The sequence below is a fragment of the Procambarus clarkii genome, chromosome 40, assembly GCF_040958095.1.
Source record: "Procambarus clarkii isolate CNS0578487 chromosome 40, FALCON_Pclarkii_2.0, whole genome shotgun sequence".
In the NCBI taxonomy this organism is placed as follows: Eukaryota; Metazoa; Arthropoda; class Malacostraca; order Decapoda; family Cambaridae; genus Procambarus; species Procambarus clarkii.
Genome location: NC_091189.1, coordinates 16,315,400 through 16,333,178, shown reverse-complemented (window position 1 = coordinate 16,333,178; position 17,779 = coordinate 16,315,400). Strand labels below are relative to the sequence as shown.

At 40.2% G+C, this 17,779-nt stretch overlaps 1 protein-coding gene across 1 annotated transcript in view; it reads left to right on the top strand.

The window, feature by feature from the left end:
- The window catches only part of Ric (Ras-related protein interacting with calmodulin), a 42,763-nt gene extending 24,984 nt beyond the window's left edge, over positions 1-17,779 (top strand). The window contains exon 5 of the mRNA XM_045741899.2: positions 1-17,779. This exon is cut by the window's left edge and continues 11,634 nt beyond it. The gene's annotated coding sequence lies outside the window, so the exon portion shown is untranslated.

Here is a 17,779-nt window from a genome sequence, read left to right as displayed (position 1 = left end):
GATAAAATAATGCTAGATCCTCCCCATACTGATAAAATTATGCTAGTTCCTCCCCCACACTATTAAAATTATATTGATATGTAGTGACAAAAATTTTAATTGTGGGAGCTATGGAGAAAAGCTAATATTTCTTTGAATCATTGGTTTTCATTGCTAAACTGAGATGAAAACCAAGTGTTATAATAGGAACTCATACTGGTACTTCACCAAAGAGCTCACATTGACAGATTCAGTTATTCAGAAGTATGTTTCCTTTATTGTTAATACTGTATATTGTCTGTAGTACCTTGAAGTGGTTCCGAGGTTCAATGTCCCCACGTTGAGGACTCTGTCCATACCTCTTGTTTAATGGTCTGTTCAACCAGGCATTTAAATGCTGCTGCTCACAGTCTAGTGTAGGGTACATTCATTTTGTGTATTACAGTCAAGATTTGATGATCTGCACATAAGCAGGTGGTTGTGTGTATACTGTGGAAGGGACTGATAGCAGGTGGTTGTGTGTATACTGTGGAAGGGACTGATAGCAGGTGGTTGTGTGTATACTGTGGAAGGGACTGATAGCAGGTGGTTGTGTGTACTGTTGAAGAGACTGATAGCAGGTGGTTGTGTGTATACTGTGGAAGGGACTGATAGCAGGTGGTGGTGTGTATACTGTGGTAGGGACTGGTAGCAGGTGGTGTTGTGTATACTGTGGTATGGACTGGTAGCAGGTGGTGTTGTGTATACTGTGGTAGGGACTGGTAGCAGGTGGTGTTGTGTATACTGTGGTAGGGACTGGTAGCAGGTGGTGTTGTGTATACTGTGGTAGGGACTGGTAGCAGGTGGTTGTGTGTATATTGTGGTAGGGACTGATCGCAGGTGGCCCCTACTGTGGTAGGGACTGATAGCAGGTGAGTGTGTGTATAATGTGATAGGGACTGATAACAGGTGGTTGTGTGTATATTGTGGTAGGGACTGATCGCAGGTGGCCCCTACTGTGGTAGGGACTGATAGCAGGTGAGTGTGTGTATAATGTGATAGGGACTGATAACAGGTGGTTGTGTGTGTCTATAGTGGTAAAGACTGATAGTAGGTTGTTGTGTGTGTATACAGTAGTAGGGAATGATAGTAGTAGTACAGTAGTAGGGAATGATAGTAGTAATACAGTAGTAGGGACTGATAGGTGATTGTGTGTATACAGTAGTACGGACTGATAGTTGGTGGATGTGTATACTTAGTGGTAGGGACTGATAGCAGGTGGGTGTATGTATACAATGATAGGGACTGATTGCAAGCTATCCAATTACCTCTAAATTTGTTGTTTGTTTTGATACCATTACTTTGCCTATAGGAGTCAAAGAAATGGTTAATGTCAATACATGTCCTAGAAATAGTTGTTATTACTTTATCAATTTTTAGGTAGTGTCTGTTTAGCCATGCATATTCTTCTGTTTGGAGAATGCATGATAGGATCTTACAAGAAGCATTTCCTTCTTGCTTCTTTAAATATATTATTTTTTCAGTCACAAGACTTTATGTAGCTATGCCATTTACTACATAAGTAAATAACAAAAAGATAGACTGCAAAAAAAAATTCACAGTTGTATAAAAAAGTTACTTCTTTTTGTGGGGAGCCCCTTCGGCTCCCTGGAGCTATCGGACTAATGTGTGATATGTTAGACCAGGGCATTAGTCTATGGAGTTCGACCTACCGGGGATCACAAGCCGGAACCTGGCCCCCTCAGAGAGGTTGCAGGGAGCAATGACCCTGGACCCCCCCCCTCTGTGGTTGGGGTTTTTTTCCTTATCTGCCATCGACTGGGGTTAGGCACCCAGAAAGGTAGGCATAACAAAAAAAACCACATGGTAAGAAAAGTACAAAGAAAAAGCAAACAGATGCAGAACTCCCTCCAGTCCCAGTGAAACAAGCAAACGAGCAATTGTCACACTCCACTGACACGACGTTCATCTGCACAGCCCTTTCCTTCCCGTGCTGGCTACCCAGCACTCTAGTTCGTTAGCTAATGTGGTCCGGGGCGGACGTTTTCTCTGGTCTCAATATCCAAGGCAATGTTTTGCCTTCGTGGCGCCCTCTGCTGTGTTGTTGTTGTGTGATGGCCAGGTGTTTCTCATTAGTGTCAGGGCTGCATGCACTTAGGGGCTTCCTTCCTTAGGGGCCCTGTGAGTACTGCCTTTGCATGTTAGGGTTCCCTTACCTGGTGCATTCGGGAAAAACCATTTCTGTATGGGATTTTGCTGCTCGGGATTTACCCCGCCCTTGGGAGCCAGTTGGGGTTTCGTGGACCTTGTTTGGCCATGGATAGGGAGTGGGATCGTGCTGGTTGGGGCGTCAAGATGTTGTGCAGCCTGCCTACCTACACAGCGGCCAGTTCCTGTTTCCTCTGGGGACGTTGTGCTTTTTGTCGGGTTTTTGTTTTGTATTGCATGCCTGGTTGGGGGTCTGCCTGGTGTAGCTATTGTTCCACTTATAATATTTTGGTGGCCTGCTGCCGGGCCCCTGTGATTGTACACATTGCAGGGGTTTGGGCGTTTTGATCTTCCCCTTGTTAGTTTTAGGTCTTAAACTGGTTAGCAACACCTTGCCCAGGCTTCCCATAACAGTCAGCCTACGGGTCCTGGAAAACCCTGTCGGGGCTTGACGGACCTATGGATGCGTCTTCTGAGTTCCAGCCCACCTCGTGCGGGTTCGAAGATTGCTGTGTACCCTTGTCTCAGGGTGACAGTTGCCTCTGTCATACTACCTGTTGGGTCAACAATACCTTTGACCAGGAGCCTTGCAAGTCATGTTCTCTGCTCGTTCTCCAGTACTATTCTGATGACATTTCTGTTAGGGTACAGGCAACATCCGCATTGCATGATTGGTTTAAGCTGCTGCAATGTGCTAGGTTGGTTTCCCACCTGGATGCCCCACAGCTGCCCCGTTTTGGTGATAGGGACCCGGATCTATGGGCGTTAGTCGCTTCAACTTTGGTTCAGTCTGCGCTCCTGGGTCCTTTCCCTGTTGTTATTCATCCTGTACCTTTCCCCTGCTTCCAGCTCCAAAACGTTTGAGGGTTTCGGAGTCGGCAGCTTCGGGGGCTGCCCCATTTGGGTTGCGGACAGAGGCATTCGAGCCAGTTCCTCTTGTTGAAGCTTCTGGGTCCCACCAGCAGGCCCCCCTTCTTTTCAGTCTTTCCTCTGGACTCTGCCTTTCCCCTGAACTCTGCTGGGGGGGATGCTCGCTCTGTTTGCTCATGCTTGGTCCCATGATTCATTGGCATTTTCTGTCGTGTCATCTGGCCTGTGGTGGTATTGGGTGGTTCCTCCCCCCTTTTGGGGGGGGGGGGGGGCTGGTGGGGCAGGCGTCTTCCCCTGCGCTTCGTCAGGTCATCTTGGAGTGGGTGCACTTGGGTGTGGTTGAAACGATCCCGTCCCTCAGGTGGGTTTCCCCCGTTTCCGGTGCCAAAACAGGACTGTGCAGATCTGAGGTTCAACATGGACTTGTGCTGTCTGAACCTCTGGATTCTTTGCCCCTCCTTTCGGATGACCACTCTGTCTTAGTTCCAGCTTTTTTTGGAGCCGGGTGTCCCTGGACCTCAAGGACGCATATTGCCATGTTCCTATTCATCTGGGATCCAGGGACTGGTTAGGTTTCGTGGTAAGGCATCAGTCTTACCACTTTCGTTGCCTTCCTTTTGGCTTCAATCTGGCACTTCGTGTATTCATGCGTCTTACTCGGGTCGTGGTGACCCGTCTGCATCTGCTAGGGGTTCGGGTCCTGGCCTACCTCGATGACTGACTGGTGTGGGCTCCTAGTCGGTCCGCTGTCTGCTTGTCAGGGGTGTGGTTCTTTCCCAGCTCGCTGGGTTCAGGTTCCTGGTGAACTGGAGGAAGTCCCATCTGGTTCTATCCCAGGTTCGAACCTGGCTGGGTCTTGTTTGGGACTCTCGGACCGCTTCCATGTCTCTTCCTCTGGAGGCATTGCTGAAGCTATGGTCCTGCTTTTGGCTGTTTCTGGGGTTGGGGGGGGAGTCCTGGGTCACTGGCGGTTGCTTCAGCAGTTGTGCGGGAGATTGAACTTCGCTGTGCTGGTCTACCCACTGGGTCAGGTTTGGCTTCGGCGTCTGTTCTGATTCCTTCAGGGACACCCCTTCAGCTTCTCTTGCAATCGCTGGGTTCGCACTCCGGGGGCCTTGCGTTGCCGGCTTCCTCTTCGGGATTTTCGGGGTTCAGTGCCTTGGCGCCTACCCGAACCCTTGCTCGATGTGTTCATGCTTGCGTCATCCCTAGGCTGAGGCTTTTTGACCAGTGCTCACCAGGATGGCCAGAGGCGGTGGGGTCCATCCTTCCGTTGGGCTCGCAGTACTGTGTGGGAGTTAGAGGCGGTTTGGATTTCACTTCGGAGGGTTCGGGTTGCTTAGGGTTCGACCATCCAACTCCATTTGGACTGTTCTTTAGTGGTTCATTGCCAGAACTGCGGAGGTTCTCTTTGGTCCGTGTCTCTTTGGGACTGGTCCCTTTGAATGGTTCGTCTGCTGGATTCTCGAGGTTTGGCTCTCCGTGCGGTTCATATCTGGGGAGTGTCCAACGTCCTGGCGGACAGCCTGTCTCACTTCGTTCCCCTGTCCACGGAATGGACGGTCGACGACGACTCGTTTCGTTGGATCTGCCAGACGTACACACTTCCAGACGTGGACCTCTTCACATCGGCGTGGTCTCGGCGTCTCCCAGTCTATGTGACGCCCTTCCCCGACTGCGAAGCGTTCACGGTGGATGCCTTTTTGCAGGACTGGTAGAGTTGGGGTTACCTGTACCTCTTTCCCCCAGTCCAGCTGTTGCTTCGGGTTCTGGCATGGTCGGAGACCTTCCCAGGGAGAGTAGTCCTTGTGATGGCCCCTTGGTGGCCAGCCCAGCCTAGGTTTCCAGTGCTGTTTGCTCGAACCCGGGACGTTTCCCGCGACTCCGCCTGTTTCGGCAGGTTGGACCAGTCCAGTATGGGGCTGGTTCGACCTTCTCTGCTCTGGCGAAGAACGAGACAGCTGTTTCCGGAGGGGCGCTTGGGTTATTGATGCTTGATTGGTTCGGCCGGGAGTGCATCATGTGTTGTGTCTGGTTGCGAAGTCGCAACCAGACACAACACATGATGTGCGCGCCTCGGCTGGGGATGTGCTTTAGGTTGATCCGGTTTCCCTCGTTCCCTGTTCCAGGGCTCGGGCCTCCCAGGTTGTCCACAGGGTTATTAAGTCTAGCCAGCATGTGGTCTATCCTCACGCCCATGACGTTCGGAAGTTTGCAGCTTTGGCTGCCGTGTTCGGTAACATGTCTTGGGCTCATATTCGGGTGCGTGGATTTTAGAGATTGAACAGGGTCCTGGCCGCCCATTATTTGGTGAATGTGCCTGCTCCTGGGCGTTCTTGTGTTGCTTTGGGTCGCAGGTTGCAGACAGTTGTCTCGACTTCGTGTTGGGGAGTTTGTGGCGGCCGCCTCCCGGGTAAGTCCCTTTTTTCCTTCTCTTTGGGTATGTAGCTCCAGGGTGCCGTAGGAGCTCCCCACAGAAAACCAGCGTTGAATATAATGAAACTCCATTTTCTGGGTGAGCCCTGGAGGCTCCCTGGCAACCCTCCCTCCCACCAGTCGAGTTTTTTTTTATTTTTTTTTCATTGAAGCTTAGCTTCCGAACTGGTGCTAGGCAGCCAGCGCCGTGAGGTCTGGGGGCCCACCTCCCCCTCTTGGGAAGGGGAGGGCTGCACAGACGAGCGGCGTGGCAGTAAAGTGTGATTTTGCTTGTTTCCTTGGGATTGTAGGGAGTTTCTACCTCTCTGTTCGGTTTTTTGTTTAAGTTTCTTACCATGTGGGGTTTGTTTTGTTATACCTACCTTTCTGGGTGCCTAACCCCGGTCGATGGCAGATAAGGAAAAACCCCAACCATAAGGGGGTTTTCCAGGGCCATTGCTCCCTGAAACCTCTTTGAAGGGGCCAGGTTCTGGCACTGGTCCCTGGTAGGTCTGAACTCCATAGCTAATGTCCTGGTCTAATATAAAGTACATTAGCCCGATAAGCTCCAGGGAGCCTCCGGGGCTCACCTAGAAAATGGCATTTCATTACATTCAATGCTGGTTTTTTGTATATTAAGTGCCTGCTATACTGCTTTTATAAGCTGGTGTATATGGTGTATACACTGAAATTAAATACTGTACATGTGTTGTAACTGTGAACTGTTAATTAAAATGTTTTATCAGGAATATTATATGTTGTGCATCTAGCTTTATATATTGTTAATGTGTTAATCCATGTCTTATACCAATGGTAGAGTCAAGAGTTGAATAATCCCTTATTAATCTTCGCAAAGTCAGTGGTAAACTTAATGCACCAAAGATATTGCTACTTCATTAAGAACATTAAAGCCGTATATTTTTATTTTTAATGATAATGATAATAATACCATAATAATTAGGTCTTGCACCAGATAACTCATCCACTTGGATTGGTCGGTTAGAACAATGCCTTCGCTTTATGCAGAATTGGTGTTCAATCCCCAATCTTCCAAGTTGTTGGGTACATTGCTTCACTCCATCCTCATATCCCAGCACCTATCCTGTGCTCATATCCCAGCTCTTGTCATATCCTCATATCTCAGTTCCTATCCTGTTCTAATATACCTTCCATGGGCTATACTATATAGTTATACTGGCTTAGCACTTTCATAGCCATCAGATAAGATAGGTCATATCGTAGAGAAAGTTGTGTTGTTCCACAATGCATTTTTCTTGGTTAGCTGCTTATTTACTAAGATAACGTACACTTTAAATATATATTCTTTATAATAAATATTTTACACAGACCTATAATAGTTAAACAGGAAGGAGAGAATGGCTGTCTATGAGCTGGGTATCTGTGAGAAGGATATCTCGGATCTGATTATCAGTAGGATTGATATCCATGAGACAGATATATGTGATCTGGGTATATGTGATGTGGATATCTGTAAGTGGGTATCTGTGAGATGGGTATTGTGAAATGGTAATGGGTATCTATGAGCTGGATATCCTGTGCAGCCCATTCTCTTGATTTGCCACTCGGTAAAAAACCCAATCTTTTAGCTTAACCAGAAACATACAAATATCTTAGCCAGAATCAAAGCAACCCATGTAACCTATTGAGTCCAAGGCATAGAAAACAGGAATGTGTGTGTGTGTGTGTGTGTGTGTAAAAAATATACATACATACAATATATACATACAGTGGCACCTCGATTAACGAGTGTCTCTGTCTACGAGCATTTAAAGTAACGAGCGAGCCACTCGCAGCAAATTTCTCTATTGACGAGCTTCACCTCTATTAACGAGCAAAACCACATGGTGCTTCCCAGCGTCTCGCGGGTTCTCGTAAATTCTCGGACCCCTACGACGCCAGTGTTGTTGTTGTATCGCGCACGACAAGCATCCCTCTGCATTTATTTTCGCTTTTCTCTTTTTTTTTGTGGTTTTGTGACTACAATTTGTAACGCACAATGTCGCCAAAGAAGCTGCTTGCTAAAGATAGTGTTGTCAAGAGGAAGAAAGACACAATTACTGTGGATTTGAAGAAGGAAATTGTAGCAAAGCATGAGCATGGTGTCTGTATGACTGATCTCACAAGGAAATATGGCAGGTCCTCATCAACAATTTGGACCATTAGTAAGGGGGAAAGGAGGTAAGCGAGGATGCTGCCTCTTCCAGTGAGATCAGGGAAGTGTTGGGATTGTTTGAAAAGGTGACCGCATTCTTGGAAAAGCATCACCCTGATAAAGCAGTGACAACCCGGTGTGTGAACATGTTTAATGACAATTTGCTGTCTCGTTTTAGGAACATCCTAAAACAAAGACAAAAGCACTTGTCAATAGATACGTTCTTTGCAAAAGTAGAGAAAAGAAGAGCCAGTGATAGTGAACCACAACCCGGTCCCAGTGGGGTGAAATTTCCAAGAGGAGAGAGCCCGCCTGACTCAGAGATGGATTCTCCTTCCACACCATAACCCCTCTCCTCCTTCCCACCTCCCCATCGTCTCCTTCAAGCCAGCAACGACTCTTCATAAGGTAAAGTAAACATGAAAACAGTACAACAAAACATTTATAATTACATGTGCAGTATTATATTTACATTATAAAATGTCATACAAGTATGCATGTTTTTGGGAGTGGAACGGATTAAATTTATTTCCTTTATTTTAAATGGGGAAATTTGTTTCTTAAGACAAGTTTTCCACATAACGAGCTCGGTGCCAGAACGGATTAAACTTGTTAATCGAGGTGCCACTGTGTATATATATATATATTATTTTATACAGTATATATGAGCTAGTACTTAATAGGTTGCATTTGTAACACTGGTTATCATAACATAAAAATGCACCCTCTTAGTTAAGGGGACCTGTTCATCTGTGTGCTGGGGGTCTGTGGGATGGGGTATCTGTGAACTAGATGTCTGTAAAATGGGTGTCTATGAGCTGGGTATCTGTGAGATGGGTGAATGAGATTAGTATCTTTGAATTTTTAGGCATTATAAGTGAATAAAATAAATTGGTAATGGCAAAGGTACTGATTATTTTATGAACCTTAAAAGTAGACTCTTTCTTGGTTTCCTTAAGTGATATTTTATAATTAGTTTAAGCTTGTTAAAAAATCAGCTACTAATTGATAAAGAAACTAAATTTAACAAATATATTTTTTTCATTCCTAATTTTCCATTGGTAGCGAAACTGTGAAAATAAATTAGGTAAGTTGAATCCAAATTTACTAACATATCCTTTCACCTTTTGCCTCTGTTCATCACAATAAATAATGAATTTTATCAGGGACAGCCAGCCTATGTATATACATTAGGTTTATATCGCGGTCCCCCTCCCAAGGTCAAACTACTGACCCTCCCCAGGATGCAACCCCCACAACAGTTGACTAATTCCCGGATGCCTATTTACTGCTGGGTGAACATAGGCATTAGATGATAGGAAACATGCACAACCATTTCTGTCCTGCTCAAGCTTCAAACACAGGATTCCCAATTAGGAGTCGAGAGCAAACCCAACTGTGCTACCGAGACCCATCACAGCTAGTTAGGCCACTGTTGTAGGCTGTGTCCTGGGAAAGGTCAATAGTTGGCTTAGGAGGACATTGATAAGCCTAAGTACAGGTTTCCTGTCCCCAGCAATGGAAAACAAAGTTGCCAAATATTGTTGTTAGAAAATCTTCAATGCAGTAAGACTATGTGGACATCTGTCTCATAGGTGTTATGTATCATATTGGTTACCTGGTGCTAAGTTTTTTCCATTCTTTGTAAAACCCTTATGTGTATTTTCATATCACATGCACTGCTGATGGTAATATATAGCAAGTTTGTAATTATTTTGAGGTTTCCTGAAGCATTTCTCTGAGCATGGAGCACCGTAACTCAGACACAAGAAGCCGTATGTCCTAATTTTATAATGAATATGCATTTCAGTAGTGATGTTTATTGTGTATTGAACTGTTTTCTATTCTTATTTTACCCCTTGTTATTGTAATGAAGAGAATTTTGTTTTCAAAATGTATTTCTTTTTCCTAACTAATATTGTGATGGTTTAGTTTTAAATTGTTACTGTATGTTCTTTCTGTAATTTGTGATGTGATAAACACAGAGATTTAGTTGTCATGCATTAATCTTTAAAACTAAAGCCAGTTTGTGTTCACTAATTATCAATATCCTAAAATTTTATATAACCTAGTGGGCAGAACATGCTCGCGTAACTAGTTCAACGTCATCAATGTAAATTCATTGTTACATCAAAATCGTTTGCCCAAATTTGTCTGAGGAGCAAGCTAAGAGGGAAAATTTGTGAAAGCTTCAAGTTGTGCAGATGTTAATATTTTTATAATTTAATAAACATTTGAATTGCCTGATTATAAGTAATGTACTATCTAACATGATATTTGCCATTGGACTTAATGTTATCAGAACTGAAAATGTGAACCTTCCTTATTCTGCTTATACATTGGCTATACTAGGTTAACTCATGAATGTTAATAGAAAGAATCCTGACCCTTATTGTCAAAATTCTCTTGTTTTACTCGCACTTACACATCACCTCATTGAATGCCCTCATTTTCAAGATGATCGTAAATTTTGTTTCTCGTCGATTCCCTTAAATGAGATGTCATTTGATACTCTGCTTAGTAAATTGTATCTCTTGTAAGTTAGAGTTTGTCTTTGCTCTTATATTGGCATTCTGAATAATGCAAATACAGTATTGTATTTTCCTCTTTACCTTTAACTTAAATGGCACCATATAGCCATAATTACTTGAATCAATTGAGATGATGATTCTTGATAATTATTCTTGATCTCTTGCTTTGTTTCTCTCTCTTGGATGGCATATATGAGCTCTTACTTTATTACTCTTACTTTACATATATAACACAATAGATTTTGTATCCAAAACTTGTACTTGATGTTAATTTCTCCAATACAGTGCACAGCATTCAGTGATAAATTCTTCTAAATCTGGTTATTTAAATTGCTATTCATGTAGGATGCAACAGCCTGGATTATGGTACATTGATCACACAGTTTTCATGGTGTTACATGTGATGGGGTAGCCATTTTATTTCTTAAGGAAAAGGTTTTACCTTTTATTTTATGGTAATCTGCTTATGTAGCAAAATGTATTCCTTCATACACTATGTATTATATTTAATTAATCCTTCATGTAGCAAAATGATCTTGCTATACTGTGTATTAAATTTCTTGCAGTACCTTATAAATAAGATAGTCAATGAAAACAAAGTTGCCTTTTAATAGGTAACTTAGCAGTAAATTCGGATATCCTTTGCTTGAAATGGTAAATTGGCAGGGATGAATAATTCTTTTAATTACTTTGTCTTTGATAGCAAATGAGTTTAGTTGTGGAGTAGATAGCCTTGATAAAGCCTTTTGATATTTTAACCTTTCTGGGAGTGGCCCCTCCACCAACCAGTAGCTTCCTGAGCTAAGAGTTGGTCCAGCCAAGCCTTTATAGAGGTGTACCAGGCCGCTTAGTGCATCTTGACCTTGACTACCAGGAGCAAGTGCACACTTTAATGTATAGTGTGGTACGAGTATAGTTTGTGCAACTCATAATGCTTACGTAGGTATGAAGAAGAATTAGGGGGTGACATGAAGTGTACAATTGACTGAAAGGTGTAACAAAGGGAATATTAATAAGGTGTTAAGTATATGAACACAAAATAGAACGTGAAACAGTGGATATAAATTCATTCAGTCTAGATATAGAAAAAACCTAGGTAAGTACTGATTTGGAAAAAGGGTTGTTAATTTGTGGAAGAGAGTACCAGGTAACATAATAGACATAGAATCACTTGTGTTTTGCAAGTGTAGGTTAGAAATTTAGAGTATGTGGTGTTAGCAATTCTGTGATCTCTGCATGGATGTTTGAATTGCAGTTTTTATCAATTTGCAACTCGCCTCCTTGTAGAATGTCCTAATTTTTAGGAAAATCTGAAATTTTGCTTTACATCACCAGATTTCTTGAGTCATTTGTCTGTAGATAAAATCCTTAGTAATTGTGCATCCTTTTATTGCATGTCTTGTCTTTCTGCTCTTGTGTTGGCATTCTGGATCGAATTAAGAGCTTCAAGATGGAGTTGACAGTAGTGTGGGTAGTAACATACTGAGCATCCATGGTCTGGTTGCCAGGATATTGATCTCATACTTTTTATACCTAAGTTAGAATCTCCAATGATCCAAGTGAATGATATGAACTCGTAGGAACTCTTAAACATTTTGTAACTCGGTGTTATGTAGCTCTCCTGGCCAGCTCTTTGCTTTGATAATTACAGGTTGCTGTTGTAAATTTTTCTTTCTCATATGCTCTGTCAAATATGCAAATATCAATATCTTGCTTCCCAAATTAACTCGCTAACTGAATTTGGATCACATGGTTAACTACGGTAATACTTGTTGTGCATAAGATCCAGAAACAGTTGGTGAGATTCAGATACTTTTTAAAGATAGGCAAACTTAATTTAAGGAAAACATACACATACAAGAAAATTAACTATTATACATAATACAGTATTTAATTTTGTTATTGGATCACTTTGTTTTAGTAATTTTATAAGAGGAACTTAAAGAAAATGTTAGTGGTGACTGTAGTTTCTTGGGTGAATATGACATACATTTACTAAACTACTGGCATTAGTTTTAATTATCAAATCATACAGGAAGTAGTTGCATTGAGTAGAATTTCTAGTCAAATGAACTCAAGTTTACCTAGAAAATGTGGCATTAGATCATTGACATTTCAGTATTATTGTGTACCCTGTATTGGGATCTTCAGTACACTAGATCACTGTTGTATGCTTGTGTAAGGGACTGTAATATGAATGTAAAAGGATGTGTGTGTATACCAAAAGCAGGTTTTGTAAGATATAAGATAATAAATTTGTCTGATACAAGTAGCAAGAAAAATGTGCAGATATGCACACCTTGTTTAACATTGGGGATGCATTCTCAAAAGCAAGTGTTAGCTGAATCCAGTAGTCTAAAACCTGTACTGTATGCTATATATGACATGAAACATTTTATTTCATGTATGTATGCCAGGACACTGATGCAGTTCAAAATCCAGCTGGATAAATCATCAGGAAAAATGGGAGGATCTTTGACAAGCTGCCAGCTTTTCCAGTTGAGGCCACTAGAGAGATGGTGGCCCTCAGGTAAATTCAGGTATATATTCATACTACATGGTTGTATGGATTCATTCATACTATGTGGGTGTATGAATATATTCATACTGTATAGTTATATGGACTCATGCTGCATAGCTCAATGTATACATTCATAGTGTGTAGTTATTTAGATACATACCCTGTCATCTAAATATACAGTAGAGAGAAAATGTTGTATAATAATAATTCACTGTGTCGGGGGACAGGAAGCCAGTGTGTATTCATACACGTTTGGCTTTTTTATCGAGGTCCCCCTCCCCCAGGCTGAATTGCTGACCCTATCCAGGATGAAACCCCACAACAAGCTGACTAACTCCTCAGTCCCTACTCACTGCTAGGTTAACAGGCATTAGGTGAAAGAAAATGTGCTCAACCATTTCTATTCTGCCCAAGATTTGAACCCGGAATTCTCGATTATGTGTCGAGAAGGAACCCGACTGTACAATAGGGACCTTTAAATGATAAGATGTAAAAGGGATAACAGTGTATGGGAAAGGTAGTGGAGCATCTTGGGATAGAAAAGTCTGGGAGAGGTGTCAGGAGGTAGAGAGAAAGGTGTAGCAAGCTCTTATTTGCACCTTATTATCATCAGAGGCAATGATAAGTCATTATTCAGATTAAAATTCAAAATTGTTATTCACAAATGTTTGTTTATAGTTAAGTTAACTTACACAAAAATACATTATTTATATAAGAGAGAGCCTTAATAATAGCATAATATGTAGTCATTATAAATATATACTGTATTATATAGATTTAGATTTAAATGCTACAATTATCAGCGAGTGCCAAAACTAGCAAATTATGGAGCTCATTTTAACAACAGGCTTATGGTCAACCTACAAGTCATTTTGGCAAAGACATCTTGTTAATAAATGACTAATAGTGCCTGAATTATATCATAATAATAATAAATTTTGAGTTCTTTACAGTACATACTAATACAGTAATTGTATAAAGATAAAGGTTGATTCATGTTTTTATTGATAACTAAATAGAAACTGTTTAGTTCAGTCTTATGCCACTCTTATACAGTATTACAGATATTTCACAACACATCACATTACAGTCGTATGTCCCTCTGGAATATCCTCAGTGAATCTGATTCCTTTGATATTTGTAACTTGACAAAATCCTTAGGGAATTGAATTTCTTTGACATCACAGGTTTGTGTCTCTCGCCAGAACCCTCGTGAATCTTATTCCTTTGATGTTGCTTGTTTTGTCTTTTTACTTTTGTATTGGCATCCTGAATGATATCTAGGAATGTTTGCTATCATATATAACATCACAGACGGTACATAATCATTTGATATTGCACCGTTAGTGTCACTGATGGTACTATACAGCCTTCCAAGCATAGCATCTTCTGATAATTATTTTGATGCATAATGCATGCCAATATCCTCTTATAAGATTTTTAAATTTGTTTGAATGCCAGAAATAATTTATTCTTTGTTATATTTTTTAGCTATCATTTTAGAAAATATCTGATCACACTTACTTATTTGTATCCAATCTATCAATTCCATTAAACACTGAAGTTGCAGGTACAGAATCTCTTCCAAAAAATTTCAGTCCTTGCTCAACTCTTTAGTCGTCCATCATGTTGATATCTATATCACCCTCGTGCTCTCTCTTTCCCTCTCCCAATTCTTGTATCATGTCCATGGTCCCCATCTACCGCTGCTATATCTTTGGTCTCTATCTTTTTCTGCTATATTCTTGGTCCCCCCACCATCTTCCTCTCCTATATCCTTAGTTACCATCTTCTTCTGTGCTATATTCTTGGATGAAGAAAGATATGCATAGAGAATAGAAAAGGAAGAAGAAGATATACACATAGAATAAGCAAGAATGATGACGATTCAAAAATTGGGAGGGAAATAAATTTGGAAGCTGACTCAAAATCACTTCAAGACAATCTAGACTGGGTTTTGAAATGGTAAAAAAACTGGCAAATGCTGTTTAATGCTGACAAATGTAAGTTTATGAGACTAGGTAATGATGATAAAGTTACAGGATATCAGCTGGATGGTGTTGAGATTGCAAAAGTCTAATTGTGAAAGGGATTTACCTGATTTACCCGAGGGCTACTAACCCTCGTGGCCTTGATGAGGACAGGAAGCCAGTGGTTTATTGAAGGTCCCCCCATTTGCCTTGATGATCTTTTCCAGGTAGATTTTAAAACTTAACACAGTTTTGGCATTTACGGCTTCAGTGGGTAGGCAGTTCCATGGGTTTATAACCCTGTGAATGAAAGAGCATCTCCTGTTCTCTGTCCTACATTGAGGCTTGTGTTTGAAATTGTTGCCTCTTGTTTGTGCTACATCTAACCTTTTGAAGAAATTGTCCTGATCAACATCCTCCAACTTGTTCAGTATTTTTAATCAGGGGATCTGAGGTAATGATTAATAATAATTTAAAGTAAAAAATAAATGCATAAATGTTTAAAATAAGGCTATCATATATAATATCATATTTATTCGCCTTATTTCATATTTGAAATAAGGCAAATAGGACACTGGGATTTCAAATCAAATGTTTATTCGGGTAAAAGTACATACACAGAAGAGTTACACACATAATGTTGGATTTATAGATTGAGCAAGTATATACAATACCTAAAGCACTAATACGCACAGCGTTTCGGGCAAAGGGCATAAATAGGCATAAATGAGGATTTATTTCTAGAAGAGTTAGCATTGAAACACCTGGTGTTGTTCTTCAGCTACCGGTATATCTTGTTTTTTTTAAACCTCATTTAGATCATGCAGTTCAGTTTTGATTGCCATACTGTAGAATGGACATATATTCACTTGAATGCGTCCAGCGTAGGATGACGAAGTTAATCCCGCAAATTAGAAACCTTATACCTGTACTTTATATGAAGAGATTGAAAAAGTCTTAATTTACATTCTCTAGAAAGGAAAACAAAACAAAACAAAACAAAATAATTATTGGTGACATGATAGAAGTGTACAAATAGATGAATAGGCATAACATAAATGAGGTACTAAATATATAAACACATAATAGAACACAGAACAATGGATATACATTAGATAAGTATAGATTTAGGAAAGACCTAGATAAATATTGGTATGGTAATAGGATTTTCGATTTGTGGAACAAACTACCAGGATTGTAGGTAGATCCTAATAGACATAGGATCCCTTGATTGTTTGAAGCTTAGGTTAGACATACACTGTATATGAATATGTTTGGGTGGTTATAAATATTAGTTGCCATGTATGGGCCAGTAGGCCTTCTGCAATTTCCTTGATTCTTATGTTTTTATCTTATATGCATATGGGATAGGCAAGGATAAGGAAAAAAATACAAATTCAAAGAAATAATGCCAAATGGAGTTTGAAAACTTTATAAACTGAATTTGGTAAACACTATTTATAATGCAGTAGAGTATATGGCAAATTGAATATATTAATAATTTTTTTCAGGACTTTAGGAATATTGTGTAGCCTTTTTAATATATTATTCTTTGTGATCAAGATTACAAAAGAAAACATTCCTTTACAGAAAATCCAACCCACGCATATGAAAAATATAAGTGATGACGTTTTGGTTTGTCCTGGACAGACTGAAATGTTGTCTTTATTTTGTCATACATGTGGGTTTGGGTTATTAATTATCAGCCACGTTCCTGTGACATTCTTTTCATTCCTTTACAACTCCATTTGCTTCTTTCAGGGAAGTACTTTTTCTAGTGCTAGAGTCAACTAACTGTCTACCTACTCAGACCTTTGTTAATTTGAACTTATTTAAGAGAAGCTGCAAAACATTTCTTAATTAACTATCTTGATTTTCATGATTTATCTAATTGTGTTTTTTATTTACTTAATATTATTGTCAGTAACTATATTTAATTATGTGAGATGTGTGAATTAATTGTAATCAATTGCATTCATTTTTAAATGATAACTAATATATGAAACATGTTCAGTGGCCTTGCTGGTGTATATTGTGGTTCATGTTTTATGTACAGGCTGGATAGTTATTAGAAATTATTAAGTTGTTAGGTCTCAGAGTGATCTCTGAATCATACAGGAAACAACGACATTTCAACATGCTGCACAGTTTTACCTTAGGCAGTGATTTTTCTCTCCTTTTATTTTTATCAAAATGCTCCTTGAGTCAATGTCTGAAGTTTGCAGTTCCAGTTAAATCTGGATGTAGGCAAGACATTTAAATACAGTAGTATTTTAGATTCTTCATTTCATGTTTCAAGTGAAAAAAACTGTCTGTTAGTGTGTAATTGGATGCTTACTTATGTACAATATGTCAGAAAACACGTTTAACAGCGACTAAGAAATATGAGCCAAGGTCATTTGCTTTAGAGCAAAACCATTATATGTAGTTCTCATAAGATCCCTATGCTGTGTACTGATATCTTAGCAAATAGGTTCTTATTTTGATGCTAACCTTTTCCCTGAAAATTGCCATTTGCATTTTAATAATGCAGCATTGAATGCAATGAAACGCCTCTTTCTTGTGAGTCCCATCGGTGGCTTCCTGAAGCAGTCGCATTAAAGTGGGATTTTAGGGAGATAAAGTGTAAAGATAAACCCTCCAATCCACAATCCTCCCAGGATAATGGATTGTGTAAAGGTATTGGTTGTGGAGTAATTACCATTTACTTATTCCTCTTCATTGAAAGTAGGTTATTATTAATTTGGTTGAGGTGTTTATTTACGTTTTTAATATTTTTTATTTATTAAACACAAATTATTAAAGTACAGTATTATATCATTTCTGTGACTGTAAATACAGTATGCTGGTTTAGAGAGCTCATCTTAAGAACAAGGAAGTTGTACATACAGTAAATCTAGCACCTATTTTTGGGCCACAGCACACTGCAAATGACATAAATGTTCATTATCTATAAACATTTCATGTAGTGCTTGTTCTGCTTAATGGTGTGTTGTTACGTGTAACTTGAGATATTCCTTTCTCATACCTAAAAGTACAGTACAGTAAGTAATGGTCGTGGATCTGTATGAAAAAGAAAAAAGAAATATTAAATATTTTTATCATTATATTA